The following is a 27828-nucleotide window of genomic DNA, read 5'->3' on the forward strand; positions in this document are numbered from 1 at the left end:
CCTGACTGGAATCATCATTGTGCTCCGTTCATTAGGGGGCTGGCTGCTCACCTGTGCATCTGCCTCCCTGTCACAAAGGACCTGAAATAGTGGCCCCAACAGTAGGTATTCCAAGGTCCCAGGAATCTCTGCTTTCAGGCCTTCCCTGAGCAGAGGAGGACGCCGGTGAGGTGGGTTTGGTAATGCCCCCAGAATCACAGAGAGTAAATCCTGCAGATGTTCTTCAGTGGGTACCTGTGTGTGAGTGAGTGTGTGATTGTGTGCTGGCCAGCATCTCTCCAAGGACCAGCCCTGCATAGACGTTTGAAAGAGCCTCATGCTGCGCTTTGCGTCTGCCGCTCATTCCCTGATAGTCCCACCTCGGTGCCCCAAAGTTATCATGGTCCCTGTTTGCCGGTGTTTCATGGTAAACACCTCCCAGGAGCCCTGGGTGGATTTTGGAAGCTCTAATGCGCTCCAGTGGATATTACCTGGGGTTGAACCTCGTGGGAGAAGGAGGTGGAGGTGGGGGATGCAGGTGCCGAGTACTGGACCCGGGGCTCTGGCTCCAGAGTGAAGACGCTTGTGGGAGGCGGAGAAGGGCGTGGGGATCTTGTGAACTGCCGAGTGACATGCGGCTGACCCTGCAAACCCCGGGCCCTCAGATGGGCTTCGCTTCTCCTCGCCTCTCCTGCCCATTCCACACTGGTAGGAATTGCAGACACGTCTGTTCTGAGGGCCTGCGGTCTGGTTTGCTGCTAGCCTGCTCCCGGCATTGGGCATAGCGCCCTGTGCCCGCAGCTGGAGTGGAGTCCGTGAGCTGTAGCTCACTCTGTCCACAGGCATCTGGTAGACGTGGGCTGCTCTTGGTCCTCTCCCAGTAAACATTTTTCAATGAAAAGAGTCCTCAAAGCACTGAGTTGTCAGGGTGTTCGGTTACAGGGACTAGACACCGTGTCTTACCGATGACAGGGTTCTTACTGCCGAGGACAGTGAGCGTTAGGAGCCTTTTCCTCCTTGCAGGCCGAAGGGGAGCCCTGGTGGTGCAGTGGCTGTGCTTGGGCTGCGGATCGCAAGCTCGGCAGTTTAGAACGCCCGCTGTTCTGCGGGAGAGAGAGGCTTCTACTCCCGTCAGGAGTCCCAGCCTTGGAAAGCACAGGGGCCGTCTGCCCTGTCCTAAAGGGTTGCTGTGAGTCGGAGTCGACTCGATGGCATCGAGTCAGGTGTTTTTCAGGCCAAAAGGTTAACCTGCGCCAGTTGACATGAGGCTAGCAGCCGTCACAAGGCTCCCGGGTTCGAGACAAGGACTCAGCTACTCACGGCGCTCACAGCCGCCGGACCGTGACCCTCTCCTTGCCCCAGCTCCTCCGCCCCGTGGGAGGTGCGCAGAGGATGGATGGGAACCTGCACACTCAGTGATGCCCTGAGTCTCTGATGCTCAGCTTGGGAGCCTGGCTGCTCACTGCTCCCGAGGGAGCCCTCCGTCTCCGCAGGCGGCACGCCATACACCCCTGCCCTCTGCCGTGCAAGAGCTTCCTGTTTGCGGAGGCTGCCTGCTCGAGCACTCTGCCTGTGTAGATGGCCTAGAACCCGCACAGCCCGTGCCTCGGCTTGGAGGGGCTGCAGGATTGTAAGAGACCCCCGGAGGACGTCTCCTAAGGCCGTGTCCTGCGGAAATGACAACACACAGAAAGTACACAACTCACGTGACCCTGTCCCTCAGGGGACTGTCCAGTGCTGGAGTTGTGACGGCCTGATGCATGAGTCTCCTCACACCGGGGACAGTCGTGCTCTCTCTGCACTGTCCCTCAATACTCCATCCTGTCCATTTTCTCTCCCTGCACCCCTGACTCCTCTGGACATGGCGATGCAGCGTTGCCCGGCTCTGCCCCCAGGGGATCTGGTCTAGTCTCTATGACTTGCCCTTTGCTACAGAACCCAATTTAGGAGATTTTGGAGCATCTGGTCCCTACTCCCCATCCCCCCATATTTAAAGTGTTAGCTCTCACTGAGCACGATTACATTTGGTCAGAACTGTCTGGAAGCAGGCACAAAACCAGAGCATGGGGCTGTGGCGGTGAGCAAGTCTGGCATGTAAGACGTCGGTGGGTTCAGGGGTGAAGTTCAGTGATTCTGCCCCTGACATTGTATCAGAGTCTGGATGGGGTTCGTTCCGAACGCAACGCTGCTGGGTCCTGCGCCATCCTCATAGTGGTTCCATCGATGCAGCCACCGGGTCAGTCCGTCTCGGTGAAGATCTTCCTCTTTCACACCATCCCTCCAGCTCCCAAGCATGCTGTCCTCCTGGGCCTGGCCTCCCCTGATACGTTGTCCACAGTACCGGAGTGCAGTCCCTCCATCCTCTGTGCTTCTTCCAGGCAGATTTGCTGTTCTTCGTGTTTGTGACCAGCACCAGGTCTCAAGGACTTCCATTCTGCTTTGCTCTTCAGTGTTTGCTGTCCAGTTTTCACATGGTGTGTTGGTCTGGGTGGACTAGAGAAACAAATCCACAGAAACACATATGTTTATAAGAGAGAGTTTTATATAAAGGGTAAGTGCACATTCAGAAAACTGTCCAAGCCCTTAAGTCCAATATTAGCCCATAAGTCTGACACCAATCTACAAAGTCCTCCTCCATCTCACAAAAGACATGCAGTGATGCCGACTGCAGGAGGAAAGCCGAGTCAGTGAATGTGTAAGCATCTCAGCGCTGGCAGGGGCCTCCACAGGGCTGCTCCAGCACCCAGGGCTGCATCGGGGTATGTCTATGTGGCTTCTCCTCAGAGATGTCTTGCAGGAAGTGAGCCATGTCAGCTGAATCAGGGCACTGGCTAAGGCAGCTGCACCCTGGTCCAACCATCAGAAAGCAAGAGACCCGAGGACTAAAAAGAAAGGCTCACCGAGCCATTTATCTCTCCGCCCTTCAGTTAATCCCACATGTGTTTATCAGCCAGGTTGGCACAATAAACTTTAACTGTGTCACATGTCTATGAGGTGATTGAAAACACCATGCCTTGGATCAGGTGCACATAGTCCTCAAGGTGAGGCACCTGTGTGCTTCCACACTTTGAGAGGTCTGGGAGGCCGAGTGGCCAGTTGCTGTGTCCTTCCATCTCACGACTGCTGTGTCAGCGTGACATAAACCCAGGGGTCTGGTGCTTAGACCCTGTGGGCCCCTTGATCTTACCCTATTGGCCAGCCCTTCATCTGTTCCAGCCAAGCCCACTGTGGAACTCCACAGAGCACCCCTGTGTAGACCTGCACCCACACAGCCTCTCTGGAGCCGGCCTGGCCATTGCAGGCGCAGGGGCACAGAGCCTGGGGCACTCCTTCCCCACACAGGAGTTCAAGTGTGATAGGAATCTTCCCATCTGACCAAAGCCTTTGTGAGCTGCAGCCAAGCCAGCTTCATTTCCAGACACATGCTTTCTTTCAGTTTATTAAAAAGTCGGTTTGGGAAGCAGCTCCTTGAAACCTGAAACTCCTGTAGGTCCCGTTTCCAGGTTCCATTAAAGACTTGTTGAGGTGTTTATATTAATAGCATCCGTCTTGATATTAAAAAAAACACAACCAAACCAGTATTATTAGATTTGGGATTATTTAAACAGAAACATTAAATTCTCTTTTGAATGATGTCTTTCTTTTGAAAGATACAAAGCCGCCCTCTTTCACTGTCAAGAAAAGATGAATCTTTGTTCTGTGACTAAGCTTTCAGGTCTTGAGAAATTAAGAATGATGAGCTGCCTTCAAACCGTAAAACACGGTCTGGCTACTCCCCAAGAGGACGCTCTTGTTAGGGTTAGGGCAGACCTGCCGCCCTCCTGATGCTCCGCCACGCCTGGTGCCCGTCCACTGACTGGGCTGTGGCCGGGGAGCCAAGACCAGGGCCGGGGCACTGCGGCTTCCCTTAGAACTCCCTTGTTGGTTCTGGTTGCCCGCTTGAAGTGCGTCTTGTCTGATCTTTCATGCTTGTGCTTTTGGTTTCTGAGGTTGGCCAGTGTTGGGTCTGTGAAGGAGGGTTGGGGCCAGGTGTGTTAGAAGGGCGGGCGAGGGCGCTGGTGGGTGTCGGGAGGGGAGTGTCTGAGGCAAATGGGTGCCTTCAGGAGGTCCTCTGGGTAGTGTCAGCTAGCGGTTAGAGGACAGTTTTGCACTGACTAGCGTCCGGTCTCAGAGCAGGAACCGAGCAGTAGTCTGTGTTCAGAACCTTCAGAAAGGGTGGGAGAACCATTTCCTGGATGAATGTTTTGTTTCTTCCTGGTTACATGACTGGTTCAGCAGATGCTCCCAATCCCTACAGCGGCCCTGTGAGGTAGGGATGACGTTCACTTCCGGCTTGCACAATTCCCTTTCTGCTGATGGGGAAAGAGTGCCTCTTGGCATTTTCTACTGGAGATGGCTGAAATATGCTCTCTGAAAAATTAGCTAACAGTTCCATTTCCATGTTGAAGTGTTTTTAGGAAACTAGAGGTCATATCTATAAAAGAAAGCCGTATTTCTGACCTGCTGCTACGAGTTGGAATCAGCTTGATGGCAGTGGGTTTTGAAGCAGCCCCTGGTGGCCTGGTGGTTACGCATCAGGCTGCTCACCTGCTAGGTCAGCAGTTCGAAGCCACTTCAGTCTCAGAAACACACAGGGCGAGTTTCACTCTGTCCTCTAGGGTCACCATCAGTCAGAACCAACTGAATGAGTGTGTATTTCTTAAAATGGTTCCGGAGATTCTGCTTCTTGTTTTACACGAAAAGTCCAATGAGAATTAGACTCATAGCTAAACCTGTATCAATTTCTCTTTTTAAGTTAAAATCCCTTTTAATTTAATTAAAGCCCCAAACCAAACTCACTGCCATCAAGCTGATTCCGACTCATGGCGACCCTAGAGGACAGGGTAGAACTGCCCCTGTGGATTCCCTGAGGCTGTAACTCTTTATGGGAATAGAAAGTCTCATCTTTCTCCCTTAGAGCAGCTGGTGGTTTCGAACTGCTGACTTTGTGGTTAGCAGCCCAATGCATAACCTCTAAGCCACCAGGGCTCCATTTAATTTAATGGGGACTTCTGTTTGCTTGGTCACAGATTGCTTAGGAAGCGTAGTGCTTTGCTTAGGTTATGTCCGGTCAGTTTTGCAGAGATGTGTGCCAGCATTTATTTGTTCATGGTAAGAATTGAATGTCGCTTCCCTGGTAAAAGAACCCTGGCCTGGTGGGCTGGCATTGTGGTCACCAGAATATCCTTTCCTTGTTTAAGGGGAGAGGTTTTGTTTTGTTTGAGTGTCATTTAGCCCAATCCGCTACTTTGGAAGTATTAGTGAATTATGCATTAAATTTAAATAAGTTGCTCTTTTTACTTCAAATAGAAACACAGGGATGCATTGAAATAAAAGGAAGCATACAGACATGATGGGAAATCTGGCTGTGGCTTGAAAGGTGGATTAGAATGACAATCTTTTTTGTGCTTTGCCCGTTTCAGAGGGAAAGCAAACATCAAAGTCCTGTTACTGCCCCGTGAAGTGCTGTATTTCCAGGTGCTTCCTAAATACCTACATCCAAGCGGACCAAAACCAAATTCAAGGTCATTGAGCCAATGCCGACTCAGCCACCCTGCAGGACAGGGTGGAACTTAACTCCTGGGAATTTCCGGGACCGGAAGTCTTCACAGGAGTAGGAAACCGTGTCTTTTTCCCACAGAGTGGCTGGTTTAGAACTGCTAACCTTTTGATTAGCAGCCCAATGCATAACCACTGGGCCACCAGGGCTTCTGTAAATTCAGTGGATTCTGTTGTGAAGACCAGTGTCTCCAGTCTAGCCATTTATACCCACGTCTCATTTATTGGCATGGTGACAGACAGCGATTATATGGAAAGGCCCACTGACTGCATCAGATGACATAGGGAGGATGACTTCATCATTACATAACGGCAAATTACAGCATCCCGTATCTGCCCGGCCAGAGCCTCGTGGCCCAAGCTGGTTGACACACAAACTTAAGCCTCACAACCAGTGTGTCGCTTTTGCCTAGCACTGCCGGGATCTTTGCTGTCAGATGGCCAATGTTCATGCAAAAACTAATCAGACAGTAGGTCTCTCACTATTGCCGTAGGTGGGGATGTCAGATAACGGTCAGGTTCGTTGATGAGTGAGTGAGGAGAGGGAGCACAGTGTTTACATAACCTTTGTTTCTGCCCATCACCCTGGAGTACAGGCGGAAGACAGTTCACCACAAGGAAGCAACCTTTCTTACCGCCTTTCCCTGGACTGTTTGTCTGGAACACCCATTCTGCCTGGTCAGCGTTGTTTTCCCTCCCTCTGAAGTCACTGAGAGCCAGGGGCGAGATTTTTCTGTCACATGGAATGTCTTCTGTGGGTCTCATTATTGTTAGCTGGTGTGGAGTTGGTCATAATGCAGAGTGATCCCCAGTACAACATAGTGTAACGCTTGCGGGTCCGGAGCTTGTTGCTGCGGCCACTGTGTGCCGGTGCATCTTGTTGAAAGCCTTCCTCCTTTTCCATGAGGCGCTACCAAGAATGATGTTCTCCTCCTCCAGGGCCTGGCCCCTCCCCAGGATGCATCCAAGTTTGGGAGAGGGAGTCTTTTCATCCTTGTTTCTAGGGAAAATCCTGCCTGCATTCATCTATCAAGGCAAGTTTGTTTGTTTCTGTGCTGGTTTGTGGTATAAAATCTTTGCCAACATCATACTTCCAACCCTCCCGTTCTTCTCGGTCTTTCTGAGCCATGATCCATATCCCAACTGAACTTAGAGTCCTCCCAAGAATAGGTCTGACTTGTGGAACACTAATGACTGAAGATCAGACGAGAGTCATTGGAAGACAGCAGAAACATCCTGCAGGAAGAAAGCAAAAAGGTCATTTAAAAGACAGGACAGAAAGCAAAGGCCAAAGTGGACGTCTGAAGGGACACTGGAACTTGCTTCCGTGTTTCCCCAAATGGGCCACACTGTCGCCCCCCCCCCCCCCAGGACCAGGAGGGGCTGGGACCACCGGGTGGGGAGGGTTGCAAGTGGAGAGACTTTAATTATGGGTTCTAGTACAGGACCCCTGGTGGCATAGTGATTGCGTGTTGATCTTTGATCCACTAGGTTGAAAGCACCAGCTGCTCGGAGGGAGAAAGCCAGCTTTCTACTCCTGTGAAGAGTTACCGATACCAGTCTCCACTCACAGGGCCAGCCCTACTCTGTCCTGTAGGGTTGCTATGAGTCGACATCGAACCACTGGCAGTGTGTTTTTCTTCTTTTTCATTTATGGGCTCCTAATACGACAGTTTTCGGTTACTAGGGTCCACTGAGTAATTTTTTTTTCCTGAAAAGAGGGTGGTAAGCTCTACTGAAGCGGAGCCAAACCACCTGAAAAACATGATGCAGTGGTAGTGCTGAATAGAACACATCGAAGGGTGGCTCAAGAAGACAGAATAAAATATTTTGCTGAAATGTGTAAAGACCTGGAGTTACAGGCCCCGATCTTGTGGAACGAACTCTAGTTCTTCTGGGTCACCAGCTAATGAATTTTTTCCCTTTCAAGTTATAATAATAATAATCATAATAATATAGAAACCCCAAAGGCAAGAATGCACCCAGCATTTCTTCCATGGATAGGCACCTAGCAAATCCAATTTAATTAAATAAAATAGCAGTGCTAATTCAGTTAGCCTCTCAAGCATTACTACTTGCATCATAAGCCAGTTATATGCCCCCAAAGAATGAGTGAGCACATGGAGGTGGGCAGGGGACTTTTGCCAGCCAGCACCCAAGGCCCTGGACTTGACCCTGGACGTGGAGTGAGGCCCCATCCTCAGCGCTGCTGCCAGCTGGGGGCCTGCTGTTTGAGACCCAGGCAGTCACTCCACAAGACCAGCTGATAAGCAGACGTCCGTTCGAGCCACGAGGTGTTGTGGGGTTTGCCAGGCAACAGCGGTATTTCATTTTTCTAATAAAGGAACAAAGCATGATCATTCTGTTCACCTCTACCTGGCACTGAGTAATCTGATTTCTTATGAATACTCTGCTTTATAACTTAATCTAATATGCTCTCAAAGGATAAAGGCTGCTGCGCTAAGGATTTTCCCGGGACCGCCTCCATCGCCTGCAGTAGGCAATTGACCTGGACTTAAGACTGCATGTCTGTAGTGAGCACCAGAAAGTTCTGCCTGGCAAGCATTGGGCTGCTAACTGCAAGGCTGTTGGTTCAAACCTATCAACTGCCCCCACAAGGACAGCCTTGGAAATCCCATGCGGGGCCACTATGAGTCAGAGTCCACAGTTGGCAGTGAGGGGACCCTCCCACTCCCCCCTGCAACCCAAGTAACAGATTCTAAACAGCAACCAGCCCTGTTGGATGTGTTGTTAATTGCTCAGTGTGACATTGAGCCTCCACGGGGTGGGTGGCCCACATGGCCCACACCTCCAGCTCACAGGCTCGCATAGCCGTGCCCCTTAACTCAGGGCCCCCCATTCTTAAAGAACCTGCCCTGAGCTCTGAGCTTGCAGCTAAAGTTGTCCAAAGTGACGTGACTAGGATCTCCGTCAGCCAGTGCTGTAACTCAATGGGTCACCTTCCATGTGTGGGTAGGTGGGTGCAATCCCCCGCCCCTCTGCCCACACTGCCACCTTTCCCCAGGACTGAGCATGCGCCCTGGGCGCCCACATCTTCTGGCCTTGTCCTCAAGGCTCTCCACAGCGCCCCTCCCATCGGCCAAAGCACAGCCTCTCCGTGGGCAGACTTCTGCATCCTGATTGGCAGATGACCGGTAGTTATTGGTGTCCCAGGTGATGTAATTGCCTTGGTGGCCCCTGCACTGGACATTCTGGGGACTACAGTCCCTGTGTCACCTGCGCCGCTACTCAGAGCCGGTCATCATGTCAAGTGGCTGAGGAGGGCGGAGGGCATGGTGGCCTGTGGTCAGTCATGGGAGGGAGCACTGGCCGACTGGCTGCCGTGGCCTTGCTGACAGCATCCAGGGCTTCTAGCAGGGGCAGCAGTGGGCGGAGGACTGCTGATGACTTTCTGGGGACTGCTGGGTGCCCTCTGTGCCACTGACCCAGCTGCTGCAGGACTGCCTGCAGAGCCTGGTCCCAGTCGTGGAGACCCGAAGTGGATGCTGTTCCTGTGTTTGTCTTGTGACTTGCCTTGGGCCCCAAAGTGCCATTCTGTGATGTACTGAGCACTTAACTGCCTACTGACCCCGCGCAGGAAGATTTTGCTCTGGAAGGCATCAGCCTGCCTTGTGCCTGAGGTCATTGGGAGGGGAATGGGAGATGCAATAATGGGGACACACAGAAAGGGGTTCCCGTGTCTTCTTGGGGGTGGTGGTGGAAGGGGAGGGATGTGACCTCGTCCCTCCTGGCCATTTACCGCCATTTGCGTGATCTGTAGGGGCTTAGCTGGAGCGAGGCACCTCTGAAGGAGTGGCAGCCCTGTGGGAACATGCCCCCAGTACAGTGGCACAGGGACACAGACTGAAAGGCACCACTTCAAAGATTTGGGGGAAGACAATCGTGTCTCCTCCCGTGCTGCACAGAGTGTACCCAGGGGCCCCCGCAGAGGCTCCTCACCTCGCCTCTTTACCACATGTCTTCTCTGTTCGATGGGACCAAGGCCCAGTGGGGGCGCTGCTGTGCCCCAGCACCCTTTACGTGTGGTATCTACTGCCCTTGTGTCCTCCCAGGATATCTGCCCACCTGCCCCCATGCTGGGATCTACCAGTCAGAGGATCCAGGCTGGGATGCAGTGCCCTTGGCCCTATCTCAGCCCTCATCCAATACAGGGGGTTTACCAGAGGTGTGGCCTGCAACCTGTTATCAGAGATAAAAACTCCCTGCCATCTAGTCAGTGCCAGTTCACAGCCTTGACCTTGTAGGACAAGGTAGAATGGCTGCCCCCTATGAGTTTCTGACCCTATAACTCTTTTTTTTTTTTTTGAGGCTATAACTTTCTAGAGAGTAGAGAGCCCTGTCTTTCTTCTGAGGAGTGGCTGGTAGTTTTGAACTGCCGACCTTTGGCTTGCAGCCCAGTGCTTATGCATAATGCCACCAGGGCTCCTATTTATAAGAGATGAGGAGAGAGGAGCAGGGAGGGGGCTGGATCCTGCCACCAGGAAAGAAGATTTGGGAACAGAGTGCATCTTTTGGCACAGGGTCCCTGCGATGTGAACTTCCAGAACCAGGGGAAGATTGAGGCTCAGACACATGACGCTGGGCCCACAGCTGCTGAAAGGAGAGAGGACCTTACCCCAGGCAGGGATGGGGTGGGGTGGGGGTGGGGGAGCCTTCTCTACAGCCAGCACTGTAGACCCTCCCTCCAGCTTCCTAAACTCTCACTCACTGCCATCAAATCCAACTAAGAGAGACACTTTAGGAGTAGAATTGCCCATGAGGTTTCCAAGGTAACTCTTTAAAAAAAAATAATTTTGTTGGGGGCTTGTACAACTCTCACCACAATCCATACATATATCCATTGTGTGAAGCACATCTGTACATTTGTTGCCATCATCATTCTCAAAATATTTGCTTTCTACTTGAGCCATTGGTATCCTCACTTTCTCCCTTCCCTCCCTGACCCCACCCTCACAAACCCTTGATAATGTATAAATTATTATTATTTTGTCATGTCTTACACTGTCCGACATCTCCTTGCACCCACTTTTCTGTTATCCGTCCCCCAGGGAGGGGTTTATATGTAGATCCTTGTGATCAGTTCCCCCTTTCTACCCCACCTTCCCTTTACCCTCCTGGTATCGCCACTCTCACCACTGGTCCTAAGGGGTTCATCTGTCCTGGATTCCCTGTGTTTCCAGTTCCTATCTGTACCAGTGGACATCCTCTGGTCTAGTCAGATTTGTAAGGTAGAATTGGGGTGATGATAGTGGGGGTAGAAAGCATTGAAGAACTAGAGGAAAGTTGTATGTTTCATTGTTGCTACCCTGCACCCCGCTGCTCATCTCCTCCCTGCGACCCTTCAGTAAGGGGATGTCCAGTTGCCTACAGATGGGCTTTGGGTCCCCATTCTGCACTGCCCCTCATTCAGAATGATATGATTTTTTTGTTCTTTGATGCCTGCTATCTGATCCAATTGACACCTCATGATCACATAAGTTGTTGTGCTTCTTCCATATGGGCTTTGTTGCTTTTGAGCTAGTTGGCTGCTTGGTTATCTTCAAGCCTTCAAGACCACAGGCACTATCTCTTGATAAATGGGCACCATCAGATTTCTTCACCACATTTGCTTATTATGCACCCACTTTGTCTTCAGTGATTGTGTTGGGAAGGTGAACATCACAGAATGCCAGGTTATTAGAACAAAGTGTTCTTGCATTGACGGAGGACTTGAGTGGAGGCCCAATATCCAGTGCTATCTTAATACTGAATATATGAATATATGCACATAGACCTATTTCCCCATCACCACATGTTTTTACATGTGTACATGCCTGTATGTAAATGCCCTTTGCCTCTTAGTTCTTCTGTTTCTTTTTTCACTTTCCTCACTCTCCCAGTATCACGCTCAGTCTTCATTTGGGTTTCAGTAATTCCTCTCGGTTACATTGTCCTTGATCAAACCCTATCAGGCCCCCTACACCCTCCTCGCCACTGATTTTGGATCATTTGTTGTTCCCTTGACCCTGGGTTGGAAACACCCACTTCTCCAAGGTAACTCGCATAGGAGTGGAAAGCCTCTTCTTTCTCCTGTGGAGTGGCCGGTAGTTTTGAATTGCTGGCCTTGCGTTTAGCAGCTTAATGTCAAGCCCACCAGGACAGTGTCCCATGGGCTTTCCAAGGATGTAAGTTTTATGGAAGAGGATGCCTCACCGCTCACCTCCAGAGCAGCTGGTGGGTTTGACCCTGCCGACCTTTTGGTTAGCAGCCCATTGCTTAGCCACTGGGCTACCAGGGTTCCTTCTTTAAGAATTTCCAAACTAAACACAAAGCCCATTGCCATGCAATGACCCTATAGAACAGTATAGAACTGCTCCTTGTGGGGTGGGGTGGTGGTGGCGTTCGGCAGACGGTAACTCTTCACAAGAGGAGAACGTCTCACTGTTCTCCCATAGAGTGCTTGGTGGTTTCGAACTTCTGACCTTAATGCACAATCATTAAGCCACGAGGGCTCCTTCAATAAAGGACTGTTCCGAGCCAGAATCAACTCAAAGGCAATGCGGTTGGTTTTGGTTTGGCACTTTGACCTTCAGCCTGCCATTTACTGAACTATCATCTAAGTGTTTTAAGTGGGAGTAGGGAAGTGAGAGCAGTTCTGCAGCAGCTCGCTCGGTGGCTAAGGGAAGCCCTGGCCAACGGAGTAGCAGAGAGAATCAGAGGGGCTCCCAGGAAGCTTCTGGGAGCATCTACAAGGAGGCTGTCCTTGGGATTTTCATGGAGTCTCCCGTTGAAGGACATTGGCAGGATGGGTGATTAAGAGGGTGAAGAATTCCCACCCAGGGAGCCAGAGTCCCAGACCCTGGCAGTACCCCAGCTCAGCAGCCTGAGGAAAAGGGGCAAAGGCGTCCGAACAGACTCCACGTTCTGCCTGTCCGGAGCTGCTGAGAGGAAAGGAAGCAGGCCAGCTAATGGCCGTGGACCTTGGCCGTTGCTCAGTCAAAATGTCACTGGCCTGCTCTTTTCAGAACAATCGATGTGGTGCCAAGGGAGAGACATGGGGCTTTCTGCTCCCGTGGCGTAGGGGATGCCCTGTCTCATAGGGTCCCTGTAAGTAGGAACCGACTCGATGGCTGTGAGTATTCTCGGTACGGGGGACCTGACTGACAACAGCCCTGAACTATCAGTGAGAAAGCTTGGGGGCAATGAGCTTAGACTGGTCGGGGAGGAACCGCTCAGAACAGGAGGGTCTGAATGGCGACCCTGTCACTGAGTTGCTGACAGGTGGGTGTGTGGAGTCTTAACATCAAAAGAAACTCAAAGAGCTCGCTGGACTCATACTGCTCAGTCTTCAGCCAACCCCAGACCACACGCAGGGACCCCTCCCACTCTAATTGACCCTTACCTACTGCTGCTGTTAGTTGGTGCATTTCCTTGTTCTTTTTAATTGTTTTCTTAGGGACTCATACAACTCTTATCACAATCCATACAGACATCAATTGTGTAAAGCACATCTGTACATTCATTGCTCTCATCATTCTCAAAACATTTGCTCTCCACTTAAGCTCCTGGCATCAGGTCCTCATTTTTTTTCCCTTCCCTCCTCACTACCCACTCCCTCATGAACACTTGATAATTTACAAATTATTCTTTTGTCATATCTTGCCGTCCGACATCTCCCTTCACCCACTTATGCGGGAAAAAAAAGAGAAAGAACTGGGGAAAGAGTGACTGAGAGGACGGGCTATCCCAGAAGCTGACAGTGATAGCAGTTGGTCTCCGGCTAAACAGCTGACTGGTCAGCCCAGGTGTTCCAGTTCAGACTCCTCCCAGCTCTGGGAAGGAGGCTCCGTCGGTGGCCCAGGACTGCAAGGGCTCCCAGACCAGGAAAGCGAGGCTGCCAGGCTCCTAGTGTCCAGTCCAGGAAATAAAAGCCCAGCAGCAGGCATTGCCTTGCCGCCTGCTTTCTGAAAGCAGAGAAAGAGGATCGTCTCAGGAATTTCAGGTCAGTCGGAACCAACACCGCTTTTCTGCAGAGGTTAGATAAAAGCAATTATTTAAATTCTACAGCTGCCGATCGATCAGAAAATCTGAGCAAACACAGCAGAAGTGATAGAAACCCATTCTATCACAAAACCTGGAAATCAATGTCCTTGTCACTTGATCTCACCTAGTGATTCTCTGGTGGGTGACCTGAATGAGGGCTGTGTTGGCAGCGTGAGAGTGAGCGGGCTGCCCGTTGATTTGTCTGTGCCGTCTGTCTCTGTGCGTGTGTAGACGGAAGGGGAGTCTGGAGTTTTGATCAAGGCGAACGAAACACTTTGGTCAGAAAGCAGCATATCCTAGGTGATTTAGTCTCCCTCATGGAATTCAAATCAATCAAGTTTTTAAAAAATACTTTTATTGTGGGCGCTTACATCTATCACAATCCACACATTCCTCCATTGTGTCCAGCACATTTGCACTTGTGCATTTGTTACAGCATTGTAACAAATTTAACTGGAAAGCATGTATCTTTCTAAAGCCATGCTAATTTACGGGCACTCTGAATGGTAACATTTGTTTCTATCGCGTTTCCTTTGTGAACCAGGGTCTGTAACTCTGAGTGTCTCACAGTACACTTAGCCCTTGTTAATAACAAATCCTGTTTGTGAGCTAGAAGCCCTGTATTATGATTTTATGTATTTTGGCTGAGTTTGATGAAAACTTCATTCACCCCTCCTCTTTAAAAATTTTATGTGATTCAGGTTCTTCTGTGTGTCCCTGGGAGATCATTATTGAACTGTGGCGGTTGTCTGTAAGACCAAGGGTTTGTCATTAAGTGACCCCAAACGTGTGGGGAGGGTTCCACTTTGAGGTCTGGATTCCATGACATGTGGGACCTTAATTGTGTGGAAACCCAGTGCTGCCAGTTGATTGAGTCCGAATTTGCCTTGTCACCAATGGCACGCTTTACGTTCTGCTGCTGCTCTGAAGTATGCAGCCATTGAGAGACCTCATAATTCGCCTTTGTTCTTTGTCAATAGACAATGGAGCGTAGAGAACAGAACTCAATTGAGGCTGTTTGGGGAATCAATGGTTGGCTTTTGACAATCCGATTCGTTTCTAGCTTTGTGTGCATCCGTTAGTCGTCTCCGAGGTGTGCTGTGGAGCTGGGTGTGTGACCCCAGCCCCTCCTCTTAACCCACGCTGTGACCTTAGACAGGCTTCCTACCCTTCTCTGAGCTTCCGGCGTTCTCATCTGGAAATGAGACTTGAAGACGATCCACGCTGCACAGGCTGCCCATGAGGCTGCTCCACTAATCCACCCAGGGAAAGTGGGTTTCGAGTGGGTCTTACACACACACACAGCGCTAGTGTAGGGAAAGCTGGCTGTTTGCGTGGGGGCGTGAGGCTTCTTCTTAACCATTGCTGCAGCATGTCTCCCTTCTCACATGGATCAGTGACTGGGGAGAGCCACCTGGAAATAGCTGGGCTACCTGAGAGTATTGAGCAGAAGAATATCTGCTCCATGTACTTGTTTTTCGTCCTGACCTCGTCTTCTCTTAGCTGGTCAGATCCTTAGAACCCCGAGGTGCCTCGGCCACGCACTGGAGCTGGCACAGGAGTCCGACTGCCCACCTCGAGATCCAGGCCCCGAACCTCATTTGGTCACAGTGGTAATGGGTTTATGCTTCACAGTGAAACTGCCCTGACTCAAAGACAGCAAGGCTGTGCTTGACTCAATGAATGGACATCATCTCAGATTTGCGGGAGACCTGATAGTGCTGTCAGGTAAATGTTGGAATGCTAACCACAAGGTTGGTGGTTCAAACCCACTAGTTATTCCTGGGGAGACAGGTGAGGCTGGCAGCTCCCCTAAAGAGTCACTGCCTCGGGAGCCCTCTATAAAGTTGCCATGAGCCAGAACCGACTAGTTGGATTTGGTTTTTGCGTTGTGAGTTCGAATTGACTTGATGGCTTGACCCATTGCATAACCAGTGAGTTTATGGAAAAGTTGCAACCGCAGTACAAAAATCCCCCCCGCCCCACACACACACACTCAAACACGGACGTCACACGGTTTGTGAGGAAGATCTCATCATCCTTTCTGTGCCTTCATTTGCCCACAAGAGTATTGAAGCCTTTGTGTCTGGGCTTCTCTAACATCGGAAGGCTGCAGGAGGTTGGAGGGAAGGTGGAATGAGACGATGCTGGAACTTTTCTGGGAACCGTTGGGAGCCCCTTCGTACATGCCTCCCGCCGAATCATCTAGGGTAAGGATTCACACCAAATTAAGAGCGTAGCCCCTGAGCCCTGGATAGGAGGTGCAAGTGTGTAGGAGGGCTTGTGTAGCTTGAATCCCTCCCACCCCCCTCCCCCCCAGACACACACACAACCAACCAGCTCAGAATCTCAGTTGCCGCCCCTCAGAGCCCGAGTGCTCTTCTGCACAAGCTGAGGGACAGTCATTTGGGCAATGAACGGTTCAAGAAGGGGAAACTCCGTGACAAGGATTGGAGCTGCGGTGGGGACCCTGCTACAGGCAGTACTCATGATTAAGGGTGTTTTTTGTTTTTTAGGGGAGTTAACAGTTTACCAAAAGGCAAGCCCAGTAAAATGGTGAGGATACGATCGCGGCACACAGTAAATGGTGAGGATACGGTTGTGGCACACAGTAAATGGTGAAGATACAGTCGTGGCACACAGTAAATGGTGAGGATACAGTCGTGGCACACAGTAAATGGTGAGGATACGGTCGTGGCACACAGTAAAATGAGGATACAGTCGTGGCACACAGTAAATGGTGAAGATACGGCCGTGGCACACAGTAAATGGCGAGGATACAGTCGTGGCACACAGTGAAGTGACGAGGATACGGTCGTGGCACACAGTGAAGTGACGAGGATACGGTCGTGGCACACAGTGAAGTGACGAGGATACAGTCGTGGCACACAGTGAAGTGATGAGGATACGGTCGTGGCACACAGTGAAGTGGCAAGGATACGGTTGTTGGTCCACAACAACCCCTCACCTCATTCGGTAGCCAAGTCTCTACCTCTCAGCCACGGGGGTCCCTTGGCTCTGCCTCTGCGGACAGGGGAACCCACCTGTGCTCCGTCTCACAGCCCACAGGCTGAGCATGGCTCCCCCTGCTCTGGCCCTCGGTCTCTGGAGCCTCCGGTCTGGCCTCGGCCACTGTCAGACCGAGCTCTTGAATGCGCTCTTCTTCAGAAAGGGCTGGGCTTTCTCTCAGTTGGAGACGGGGCGTAACCACAGTGGAGTGCTTTGATGGAGGGGTGCCGTGACCTTTAGAAGTCCCTTGCACTCCCAGACAACAAAGGTTGGCGACTTGGTTCACGCCCTCTAGTAAAGCCAGGACGTCATCCCACCTAAATCCTGCCCATCAGTATGGCGGAGTACGCCTCCAGAGTGGGTGAAAGCCGCAGGCGTAGTGCCTGGCACGACAGCACCTCACATAAGGGATTGTGGCTAGAGGGGCCATCATGATGGGTGACACTACATCTTACCCCTACCCCCACACTTCGCCCCGACTTTGGAATCTCAGGCACATTGCTTCTGGGTTTTCTCTGTAGAAGGGACGGGGTTGCACGACAGGATCAGTGTAGAGAGGTGCTGGTGGCGCGGTGGTTAAAGTGCTCAGCAGCCAGCTAGTTGGCCAGTGGTTCCATCCCAGCAGCTGCTCAGCAGGAGAGAGTTGAGGCTTCTGCTTCTTTGAGGATTTCCAGTCTTATAAACCCAAGGGGACAGTTCTGCCCCATTTAGCAGACTGCTGTGAGCCGGAACAGACTCTGTGGCTGTGGGTGCCCGTCCCCCTACCCCCGCCTCTTCCCCCCGCAGAGCCCGCTGGTTTCAGGCTCTGCCCTTGCACTTTGGGAAAGTTTCGGCACTCCTCTTGCCATGGTGGAAGCACCAAGGGGAGAAACCAAATTCATGGGAACCTTTTGGGCTCTGCCGGAAGACCCCGTAGGCGCAGCCTCAGGCTGGCTGGTGCAGGGTACTTCCGACACAGTGAGGGGCCTGGAGGGACCGGGGGTCTGCCCCTCGGGGCAGGCAACCATTTTCCACCTGGAGGCTCTGGAGCCAGGGGGGACGAGTCCAGTCCAAGCTTAACCAGCCACACAGGGTCGGTTTATGATGGAGGGAAGGGAGAAGCTTGTCTTTGCCAGTCACCATGGGGTTCCTGAACCCCGAGGGCAGTCCCCTGGCCCTGAGGGAAAGAGGCCTCTCCATGGTCGTTCAAAGGGGACAGCCCCCCTGCCTGCCTCCTAGGCCCAGGCTCCACCAGGTTCCCCTCCTCTTCTTTCCCACCCCTCAGAGTCTTAATTCACTCTGGGTGCCCAGAGGGATAGCCATGCAAAGGCATCCCTGAGAGGCCCACGTGGTGGACACGCTTGGCCTGGGAGCCCACGCAGAGGCCCCTTGGAAGAAGGGTCCGGGGACTTGCTTCCCAAGGATCAGCTGTTGAACTGAATCCCTACGGAGTCCAGCGCCACGCCTGCACCCATGGGATGCCACAGCTCAGCATGGACACCACGGTCCGGGGTGAGCACCCTCACCCGATAGAATCCCACTGATAGGGTTTCTGAGGCCAGAACTCTGGGAATAGACTGCCTCACTCTGCCTCGGACTAACCGCCGACCTTGCGATTAGCAGCTCGACACTGGTCCAACGGTGCCTCCTGGGTGCCTTAATGGTCACTAATATGGAGGCCACCCTCCCCCAGGCCTAAAGAAGGTGTTTATGGAAGATGGGGTTGTTCTGAGGGGAGCTCTGAACGTGAGGTCAGCAGTTCAAAACCTGCAGCCCCTCTGAGAGAGGAAACAGAGACTTTCTGCAACTGTCAGTTACAGGAAACCCATAGGGGCAGAGGGGCGGTTCTCGCCTCTCCTACAGGGTCTCCGTGACTCGGAATTGACTCCACTGAAATTGTTCGTGAGTTTAGGGAAACGGCTCCTCCCTTGTTCTCCCCTCTGAATGCAGGAATCATGGCGGCAGAATGGAGTATGTGTTTGTGGATGACGGGTCACTTGACCTCGTCTTCATCATACCATGTTTAGTAAGGTTGAGTCTCATGATGTGGAGGCAGTGAGGACTTGGGGGCAGAGGGGTTGAGTGCGTGCTGGGCCACTTAGGGTGTCCGATGGCTGCCTCCCCTTGGATGGGGCCCGGGGGCTCATGGGTTCTCTGGGGTGTGGATAAGAAGGCTCCCCTCAGCCCCTGCCTCCATAGCCCTGAGGTGAAGAACTAGATGGTCCCCAGCTACCACCACAGACTGCTCTTAAAGGGTTCACAGGAGGATCGCAGAGGAGAGAAAATGGACCCAAAGTCAGCATCATAAAAAAGGCCAGGCTTAGGAAGAGATGGGGACCCTGAGCCTGTGGCCCTTAGGTGCCCTTCAGACCTGGGACGCAGCTCGGACCCCCGGTGAGCTTCCAAGGTGGGGAGAATGCTATTGCATTGTGGGGGCTGCAGTCCTGTCTGGAATCCAGTTGAATGGGACACCAATTTGCTCTGTGGACTTTCATTCAAATCACAAAGGACAGAGTAGACCCTCCCACCCCCCCCACCCCCCCACTCCCCTGTAGGGTAAACAGAGAGGCAGAGGCTTGCTTCCCAGGCCCAGGGTGGAGGTGGGGAGGGTGGGGGTGGCTGGGTTTGAGTGTTGCTCTGGGCACCGGAGGTCAGCCTCCTGTGCTGTGTTTGTGTGTGTGTCAAGGACAGAAGTCCCTTGTCCGCGGGAAGAGGAGGAAACGGCCTTCAGCCTGGGCTGTTGCTTCCTTTTCTAGTTTCCCGCAGTGGCAGTTCCACCCCACACCGCCACTGCCGCCAGCCCAGCCGCACTGGAGCTATTTTGGAAGCAGTCCCTGAGCCCGGGCCTACCAACCGAAGTATGCCAGGCGTTTCGGGGCGGGTCCTGGGGGCTGAAGACAAGTAGCTGGGAGTAGTAGCTGGTGAGTAGTGAGTGTCTGAGAGCCGGCGCCGCGGAACTGCGAGGTGGAAGGAAGGCTGCGGGGCCCTCGCAGCATCCCTCTGTCCGTGGCCCGATGACGCACAGTGCCAGGTGGATTTTCCAAGGTAACGTGCACAGGACAGATCAGTGAGAGATTCGCGCCTGTCCTCTTTCCACTCGTCTTTGTAGAAACGTCTTGCTTTCAGAGGAATGTCCTTGGTAGAAAAACCAAGATGCTGTTCTCATTCCGGTCGTTGGACTTATGCCTAGTCAAGCCATTCTCATGGGGAGGCTGCAGTGGCCGTCTGTGTTTCCATCCTGACGGGCGGACTGAAGCAGCTCTACCGCAGACAGCCCTCACTAGGCGTACAGGCTGGCAGATGGAGTTGGCATTAATGCTGTCATCCGACTTCTAGGTATTGGAAATGAAATTAGATCTAAGGGTAAAATGAAACACGAATATGGTGATTTAGAGCAGGAGCCGGCAAACTTTGTGTGATTGGGCCAGAGAGTCAAGACTGGTGCTTGGCAGGCTGGGTACCCGGCTGCAGCCTCTCCCTCTCCCCTTGGACTCGGAAAGCAGCCACAGGCCATCGGTCAAGAACGGGTATGGCCCAGGGTCCCCGAAACTGTATACAAGGATTGGCCAGTGGCGGGATTTGGCCGGCAGCCCCTCGCTGGCCCACCCTTTCCTGTGGTATTGTGTTAAGGCTTGGCGGGAGAGGAGCTGTGTCCTTTGTGTGTGTGTGTGTCCTACTTTTGATTTGCTTGAACTGAAACGGCTGAGACGTTGGCAGCAGAGTCTAGAATCTGTTTCATGAGTTTAATTTAGGCTTGGGTTGATAGAGTTGGGCCCAACTTGGAACATGCTCCCTGCCTTTGATGGTCTCCCAAGACACCTTTGGAAAGAAAGCTTTCCAGTTTAGAGGCAGCAGAGTCTTCCCTGGTCGGTAGCAGTGGTTCTCAACTCCGACAGATCCAGCACCTCCTATAGATCCCAGCCGGGTAAGGCATCCCACACACCCCCCTCTCCCCCTACTACCACGAAACTCGGTTAACACGTAAGCAGAAAGATGCTTCAGCTAAGATCACACAGGGGAATGTAATTGCTAAGACATTTGCTGGGTAACTATGGCTATTCACTTGCCCTGGTGGCGCAGTGGCAACAAACCTCAAGGTCAGCAGCTCGAAACCACTAGCCGGCTGCCCCAAGGGAGAAAGGCCGGGCTTTCTACTCCTGTAAAGAGTTACGAGTCTCAGAAACTTACAGGGTCAATTCTACCCTGCGTTATAGGGTCGCCGTGAGTCAGCTTCGACTCAGTGGCAGTGAGTTAAACATTTTTTTTTTTAATATACATTAGAACCGTGTGCTCCTAAGGACTGATTTGCTAAAGGAATGTAAGTGGCCCAGCAGTCCCTTTGTTGAGAGTCTTGCTGTGGTGGAAAAAAGAATGGCCACGGAATTCCAGAGGCCCAAACTCCTGGGCCCTGTAGAGGGTCAATCATGAATTGGAGCCCTGCTTAACCATTAGCTTGGCAGTTGGAAACCACGCCCCCCCCCCCCCCCCGCCCCCGCCGTGCGGGAGGAAGACGGGCTTCCTACTCCCACAAGAGCTACAGTCTCTGAACCCCCGGGGCAGTTCTGCCCCATCTTACAGTGCACCATGAGTCAGAATTGACTGGACAGCAGTGAGTTGTTTTGGGGTTTTTTGTTTTTTTAGACCCTGCTCAAGGTTCACACCATCATAGCACCACTCTGGAAGATGGAACAGCTCATTCAAAAACCCTGCCACTGGCAGGGGCGACTGCATGTACACGAGGCCCCAGGAAGCTCTCTGTACCCCTGTGCTGTGTGACCTGGCTGTCTCAGGTGGTGGGCAGCCGTGGTCCGGTTTCAGCCAGTCCTAGTGGACACTTAGGGCATTGGTGTTGGAGGTGTGTGTTGGTTTTGCGCCTCCCAATCCATTCCGCTGCACAGAGGGCCTTGACCCACCCCGTACTGGTTCCTCAGCTGCTGTGGCTGGAGAGCCCGAGCTTCGTTGGCCACCGAGTGCTTAACCATTGTGCCACCAGGGCTGTGCTGCGTAAACAGTGAAGCCTATGGGACTTGTGCCCCAAGATAAAGATGGTTTCTGTGAATGCTTGCAAGGGAGTTAGGTTCAACGTTGGGCTAATTAAATGTTTTCCCTTTACTCACTTGTCTGACAACGCAAAGTCCAGCAAGAAGCCTAAAGAGGAGGTGTGGTGTGTGTGTGCATCCTACATTCAGATCTTCCCAGCACTTCTGGTCCTTGTCCTCCAAGTGCCAGGATGCCCGCCATCACTGAGAACCGCACACAGGCACAGGGTCCCCCCTCTGAGAGGACACAGAGCGCGCATGGGTGAGGGCCTGTGATGGGGTCGTTGTGCTGAGAACACAGGCTCGGTGCTGAGTTCCCACCTGCCGTGTAAGAGCCTCAGCTTCTCAGCACTCAGAGGCCGCCTCTACCATCTCCTCTTCTGTCCATTCTCTGGTCTCCTTTCCTGCCTCCCCCTGCTCACCCAGGCTTGCCCCTTTTCCCTAGTCATCTCTCTCTCACCATCTGTGGTGGGGAGGGTCTCACCTGAGGCTCCAGCATACTGACGTGTCCCATGGTTCCCAAGGCGTGCGGATGGCGCTGTCGTCGTGAGCTGGGGTACCGAAAGCGACTGTACGAGTTGGACAGGTTTGAAATTGGCCCTACTCAGCCTTGCCCTTGATTTTTTCGTTTTGGGAGCTGGAGGAAAAGTGATGGTGGTGTAGCTCATGCACACCACAGGTCCGCAAATGGGCACCTGTGTGTGCCTGCTCGTGCCTGTGAACAGTTTGCTCACGCACCCTGTGTGTGTGTGTCACCATGCAGATGGGGACATCACCAAGGCTGTAAGGCCATCACATGGGGTCGTCCTTGGAGGTCACGCCTGTTTATTGTCCTCACTGCCTCTGAAGGAGTTCCTCTGCTCTATCCAGTGTCTCTCTCAGTGTGGGGTCTGGTGAAACTGTGTTAGTCCGGGTAGCCTAGAGAAACAAATCCATAGAGACTCATGTGTGTAAGAAAGAGCTTTATGGACAAGAGCAGTGGAATATTGAGAAAGCATCCCAGCTCAGTCCAGATCAAGTCCATATGTCAGATATTAGCCCATATGTCCAATACCAATCTATAAAGTCCTCTTCAGACTCACGAAACGCATGCAATGATGCTGAACGAAGGAAGATCACAGGCCAGTGATGGGGGGTCTTGTGGATCCAGTGGTGTTGTAAGCATCTCGGCACTGGCAGGGATCTCCACATGGTTTCTCCAGCTCCCAGGGCTCTAGCATAGTTCCATGTGTCTTGTCAGCTAGGATGTCTTATAGGGACTGAGCAGAAAGAGAATGTGTTTCCTGCCTCCAAGGAGGAAATGCCAGAGTTCCCAGAATTCTCAGGAGAAGGCCATGCCCACACAGAGCATGTATTTAAGTGCTACTTTCAACAATGGCGCCCCCGGCTCTAGTCCCCTCATGCAGACAAGACTGATGGTGCCCGGGCAGGAGTAGTGACGCCCATGTGAGCGGGGAGTGGATTTGCTACCATTACTGCAGCAACAGGAGTCCAGCTTCTGCTCCACCAGCCACGTCGGCTTCTCGGCAGGTGCTGCCGCAGGCCATGATGGGTCGCACAGTCAGGAGCCACCCTTGTGACGTGGCTTCTCTACCCAGCCTGCTCTCGCCCCTCCAGGCCAACAGGGTCTTCCTCTGGGGTTCCTTCTCAGGTCTGCAGTTTGATCGTGGGCCTCCCTGTTCCTGGTCAGCTGCCCAGTCTTCTCCAGTGTTCATTCTCTTCTCAAAGGAGCTTAATGCGGCAGTCGCTCCATAAGGTGGGGCGCGAATGACTCGCACCTGACACCACAGCCTTTTAAAAGGCTTAGGATGCAGAGTTAGAGAACGTTCCATAAGAGGGAGTCAGAAAGTACCGCTACCCAAAAAATCGCACGACCCTTGTTCCAGGACAAGATCCAAGTGTGAAGGGACTTCCCTCGTGTGTCCTCTCGGATCCGGACACGCACGCGTCTCACTCTTTAGTGTACACCTGGTTGCAAAACGGCACTTGGGCAGCATAGTGGGACTCACATTGCGTTCGTTGGAAATGCTCTTCAAGTTTGGGGGGTAGAAAGTCGGAAGAGGCAGGATCACACCTCGAGGGTGGGTGGGATAGGGTTTGTTTTTTAACCAGGGAAATTCTCCTAGGTAAGGCTTTTATTTACCAGGGAATTTCTCCTAGGACAGCCCTCCGCTGCCCGCCGGGAACGAGCAGGCGCCTGGTTGTGATAGGGAAAAAGATTTCCCGGGCCTCTTTCCTGACAGTACAGTTTTCCATGAAGCACTTCTTCGTCACAAGCCGCTGTGCTCACCCTGTGTCCTCAACAAAATCTGTCAAGACGACCCCTAAACAGAGGCACCGTGACCTGAGCTGGCCTCTCTGCCCCGACCTCATCTCTGAGGTCTCCCCAACCACCTTGAAGACTCTTGACGCATCATATGGGTCTTCTGTGTCGGCTCTCCGGCCTGCACACGTGTTGAACTTGAGGGTCGTTAAGAGTCGACTGCTGACCTTACCTCACAGATCTGTCTTCATGGCCTAAGATAAAGGCTCTCAACCTTCCTAATGCCGCGGCCCTTTCATACAGTTCCTCAGGTGTGGTTGACCCCCCTACCCCCCACCATAATTATTTTCGGTGCTACTTTATCACTGTCATTTTGCTACTGTTATGAATCGGGGGACCCCTGTGAAAGGGTCGTTTACCACCCCGCACTTTCCTCTGCTGGCACTTTCCTCATCCTCTTGTGACCCAGACAGGTGTGTCGGCGAGAGGACGTCACTGATCGCAGAGACCCGTCTTTGTGTTTGGAATACGCCCACGCATGGATGACCTGGGAGACAGTAGCAATAGTATCTGACTGTACCTCAGGTGCCTCCCTGTGGACACGTCCTTAGTGGATGCTCTATGATCAGGTTCCCCCTTGCACCCTGATTGAGAACCTCCCACCGGCACTCACCAGTTACCAGAGACCCTCTTTGCCCATCCTTTTTTCTTTTTTTCATACTAGCGGTTTGCGGGGAAATGAGCTCATGGTTTTTCCTCTAAGGGAGTATTTGCTAAGACTCCGTCCGGACAGCCTGGTGCAGGTTCTGGCTTAGGGCAGCACAGGTTGAGGCAGGAAGGTAGAGTTTGACCTACAGAGGCGGCTGCAGCCACTGGTCCCTGTGTTGTAAACACTTGCACTTGACCGTTAGGACTATCCTGGGGTGGGGGTGGAGGGGCAAGCTTGCCGTTGGCTTTTACAGGCAGTGAAGATGGCCAAAGGCACATGGCTGGCCCTCTGGATGACTCTCTCTCCCAGTCTCCAGAATGAGGCACGCTGCTCCTTTGGGGTGGGTTTCTGTGCCTGCTGGTTGCAGTGCGCGTCCCCTCTCGCCTCTCCACCATGTCTCATTCTAGGCGTTGGCCCTGCAGACAGGCATTTCCTGCTGCTAACTGCAGGCCACCCCGGTGACGTAGCGGGTAGGTGTTGGGCTGCTGACGTCATAGTCAGTGGTTGGAAACCACCAGCAGCTCCACAGTAGAAAGAGGAGGCTTTCTAGTCCCATAAAGAGGTACAGCCTCAGAAACGCACAGGGGCAGTGATACCCCATCCCATAGGGTCACTATGAGTGGGTTTGCCTCGATGGCACTGAGGTTTGCCAGTGGCACAATCCCCCCAGCCACTCGGTGGGAGAAAGATGAGGCCAGCTGTTCCCATGACAGTATTCGCCATCATGGAGTCCCTACACAGGGTCACTGTGAATCTGAACCGAGGGGCTCTGTGGGAGCAGGGAGCTGGTGTGGTATAGCTCGGGGTCCTTGTTGTAGTTGTGAAGAGCGATCCGGTTGGTTCTGATGTGTAAGGATCCTGTATGAAACAAAACCTCACAACCACACGAGCGTTGCTGTGTGTGAGCCTGAGATCGGTCCTGTCCACCCCAACCCCGGTCTTCCACTTTTCCAGCTACAGTGCCCTTCTCCAGGGACGGGTCCCCCAGAAAACACATTTAAACTCCCTCTGAGAGATGAAGTCTCAGTGTCCTGGCTCCCATGGCCTCAGAAACTCTGCGGGGCCGTTCCCCCGGGGCCCTCCAGGCAGTGTGAGGAGCGTCCACTCCAGGGCAGTCTGGGCGTGGTTTGGAGGCGTGCGCCTACGTGGCGGATGGGACTGGAGGCGCAACATGGGAACTTTAGGATGATTCCAAGATGGTCTCTCCTTCGCGCTAGCCAATCACGATGCGATCCTCTCTGGAAGGCTGTAGGATGTTTCCAGAACACCGTAGTTGTGGCTTGGTGGTCCTTTGAGGACGGCTCTCCCGGCACACAGGGTGCACCTGCTCTGGTGTGCAGTTCAGAGGCTTCTAGTGTATGCACAGTCACCACCGACAACCTTAGCACATGCTCACCACCCACGAAGAAGCCCTGCCCCCCATAGCCTGCACCCCGCAGTCTTCACGCACACTGGCACACAGCTGACATTGTCCAGCCCCCCGAACCCCCCCCCCCACCCCAGGTGTTGGCTTGGACTCAGAGTCATCCGACAGGATTGCCCCAAGACTTTCCTGGACTGCCCCCTCGATGAAGCCAAGCTGCCAGCCGAGCACTTCATCACTGCGCCAGCAGCCTCTGGGTTGCCCTCCTTTAGTACTGGTTTTGGTGGGTGGTGTGAGGGCACGGAGCATCAGTGCCCTGGTTCTATAGGTGTGATGGGGACTGACTGCCTGACCTTTGGTGGGCATCGATGGGAAAAGGCCTACCCACTGTCCTGACTGTCAGAGAAATCTGGGCAAGTGAAGTCCGGCTGCCCGGGCACTTGTGTGCCCTCGAGCTTGTGGCCTCTGTAGCTGTCTGTGCACAAGTGGCGTACACACACCTGTCGACACCAGCAGTTGTTGGGCAGAAGGCCACAGCTGTAGCTGGGACACAAGTGGGCGAGAACATGGCACTGCCCAGCCTGGCATCCCGAGTGTCTCGGCTACTTTAAAGATCAACGTCCAACTGTGTCAAGATCGCAGGGTCACCAGTAGGCCAGTAATACCGTTCGGTTTAATAGTCAAGGCTGGAGATGGGGCACTGGTTCCAGGGCAGAGCTGGGCTGAGCCTAGTTGTCAGTGAGTCCTGGCTGCTGCCTGAGGAGGATATTGGCAGTTCGTTGGTAGACTTTATTTTTGTCTTTCACACTGGAGACCTGCTTCTATTCCTGACCCTGCACTTCCTGCACACCCCCCCCCCCCATGTGCTTGTTGCATGTTGGGATGATGCTGAACAGGATTGAGATTAAAGATGGATAAGGAAGAAAGGTCTGGTGATCTATCAAAACAGCCGAAGAAAGTCTCGTGGGTCACACTGCCCGCCCGCTCCCCCATCGCAGCATCACCCCATCCTGCCTGGTGTGGGTTAGTTCACCAGAAGGCAGCCCAGACCTGTCATTGACTCACTGCTCTTCCCTCTCCCACCAATTGTGTCTGAGCACTTGTGAGTGAAAGCGTCATTCTGGTCACGGATTTCCTCTGCTCGACTGCAGCCCTCCCACTCACGCAGGATGAGGGTCTCAGGAACCCACCCCAGGGTCACTGTGAGCCAGATTGGACCCGGTAGCAGGAGTTTTGTGTACAGTGTTCAGGGGACCTCAGAGGTGACATGAAATAAACACCTGTCACGTTTCTTGAAGCAGGAGGTGCCAAAAGGAACCAGGACATAGAATCCTGAAGACATGGTAGAGGCCCTGGGAGGAGACAGGAGATGAACCTAGAGCCCAGGAAGGTGCTGTAACTCCAAACTACCTGCTGTGGAGTGATGCTGACTCAGTGCTACCCCTGTGATTTTCTGAGACTGTTAATTCTTTATGGGAGTACCCAGCCTTGTCTCTCTCCCAGGGAGTGGCTGGTGGTTTTGAACTGCTGACCTTTTGATTATCAGCCTAACGCATAACTCACTAGGCTACCAGGGCTCCCTTGGGCACATAGGAGAAAAGGTGTTATTTCTGTGCAAGTGGCTGATGAGGGTCATGTGGGCACCCGGGGCATTGCATGAGGGTATCAGGTCTCATCATTATTGCTGAAAAGCAGGGGTGCACGCCCATTTTACAGAGGGCAGCTCGGAGGCCGGAGAAGGGATCATCGCCCCATGGTCCCTCAGCTGAATTCTGATCTGGTTGAAGCAACTCCACAATCCCTCCTGTTTGCACTGTTGCCAACAGGCCTGCAGGTTTGCTGTGGG

At 52.8% G+C, this 27828-nt stretch overlaps 1 protein-coding gene across 5 annotated transcripts in view; it reads left to right on the forward strand.

Moving 5' to 3' along the window:
* The window catches only part of TRIO (trio Rho guanine nucleotide exchange factor), a 309165-nt gene that overhangs the window by 52004 nt on the left and 229333 nt on the right, over positions 1-27828 (forward strand). The gene's annotated exons all lie outside the window — the stretch shown is intronic.

The sequence above is a fragment of the Tenrec ecaudatus genome, chromosome 2 (assembly GCF_050624435.1).
Source record: "Tenrec ecaudatus isolate mTenEca1 chromosome 2, mTenEca1.hap1, whole genome shotgun sequence".
NCBI classification, from domain to species: Eukaryota; Metazoa; Chordata; class Mammalia; order Afrosoricida; family Tenrecidae; genus Tenrec; species Tenrec ecaudatus.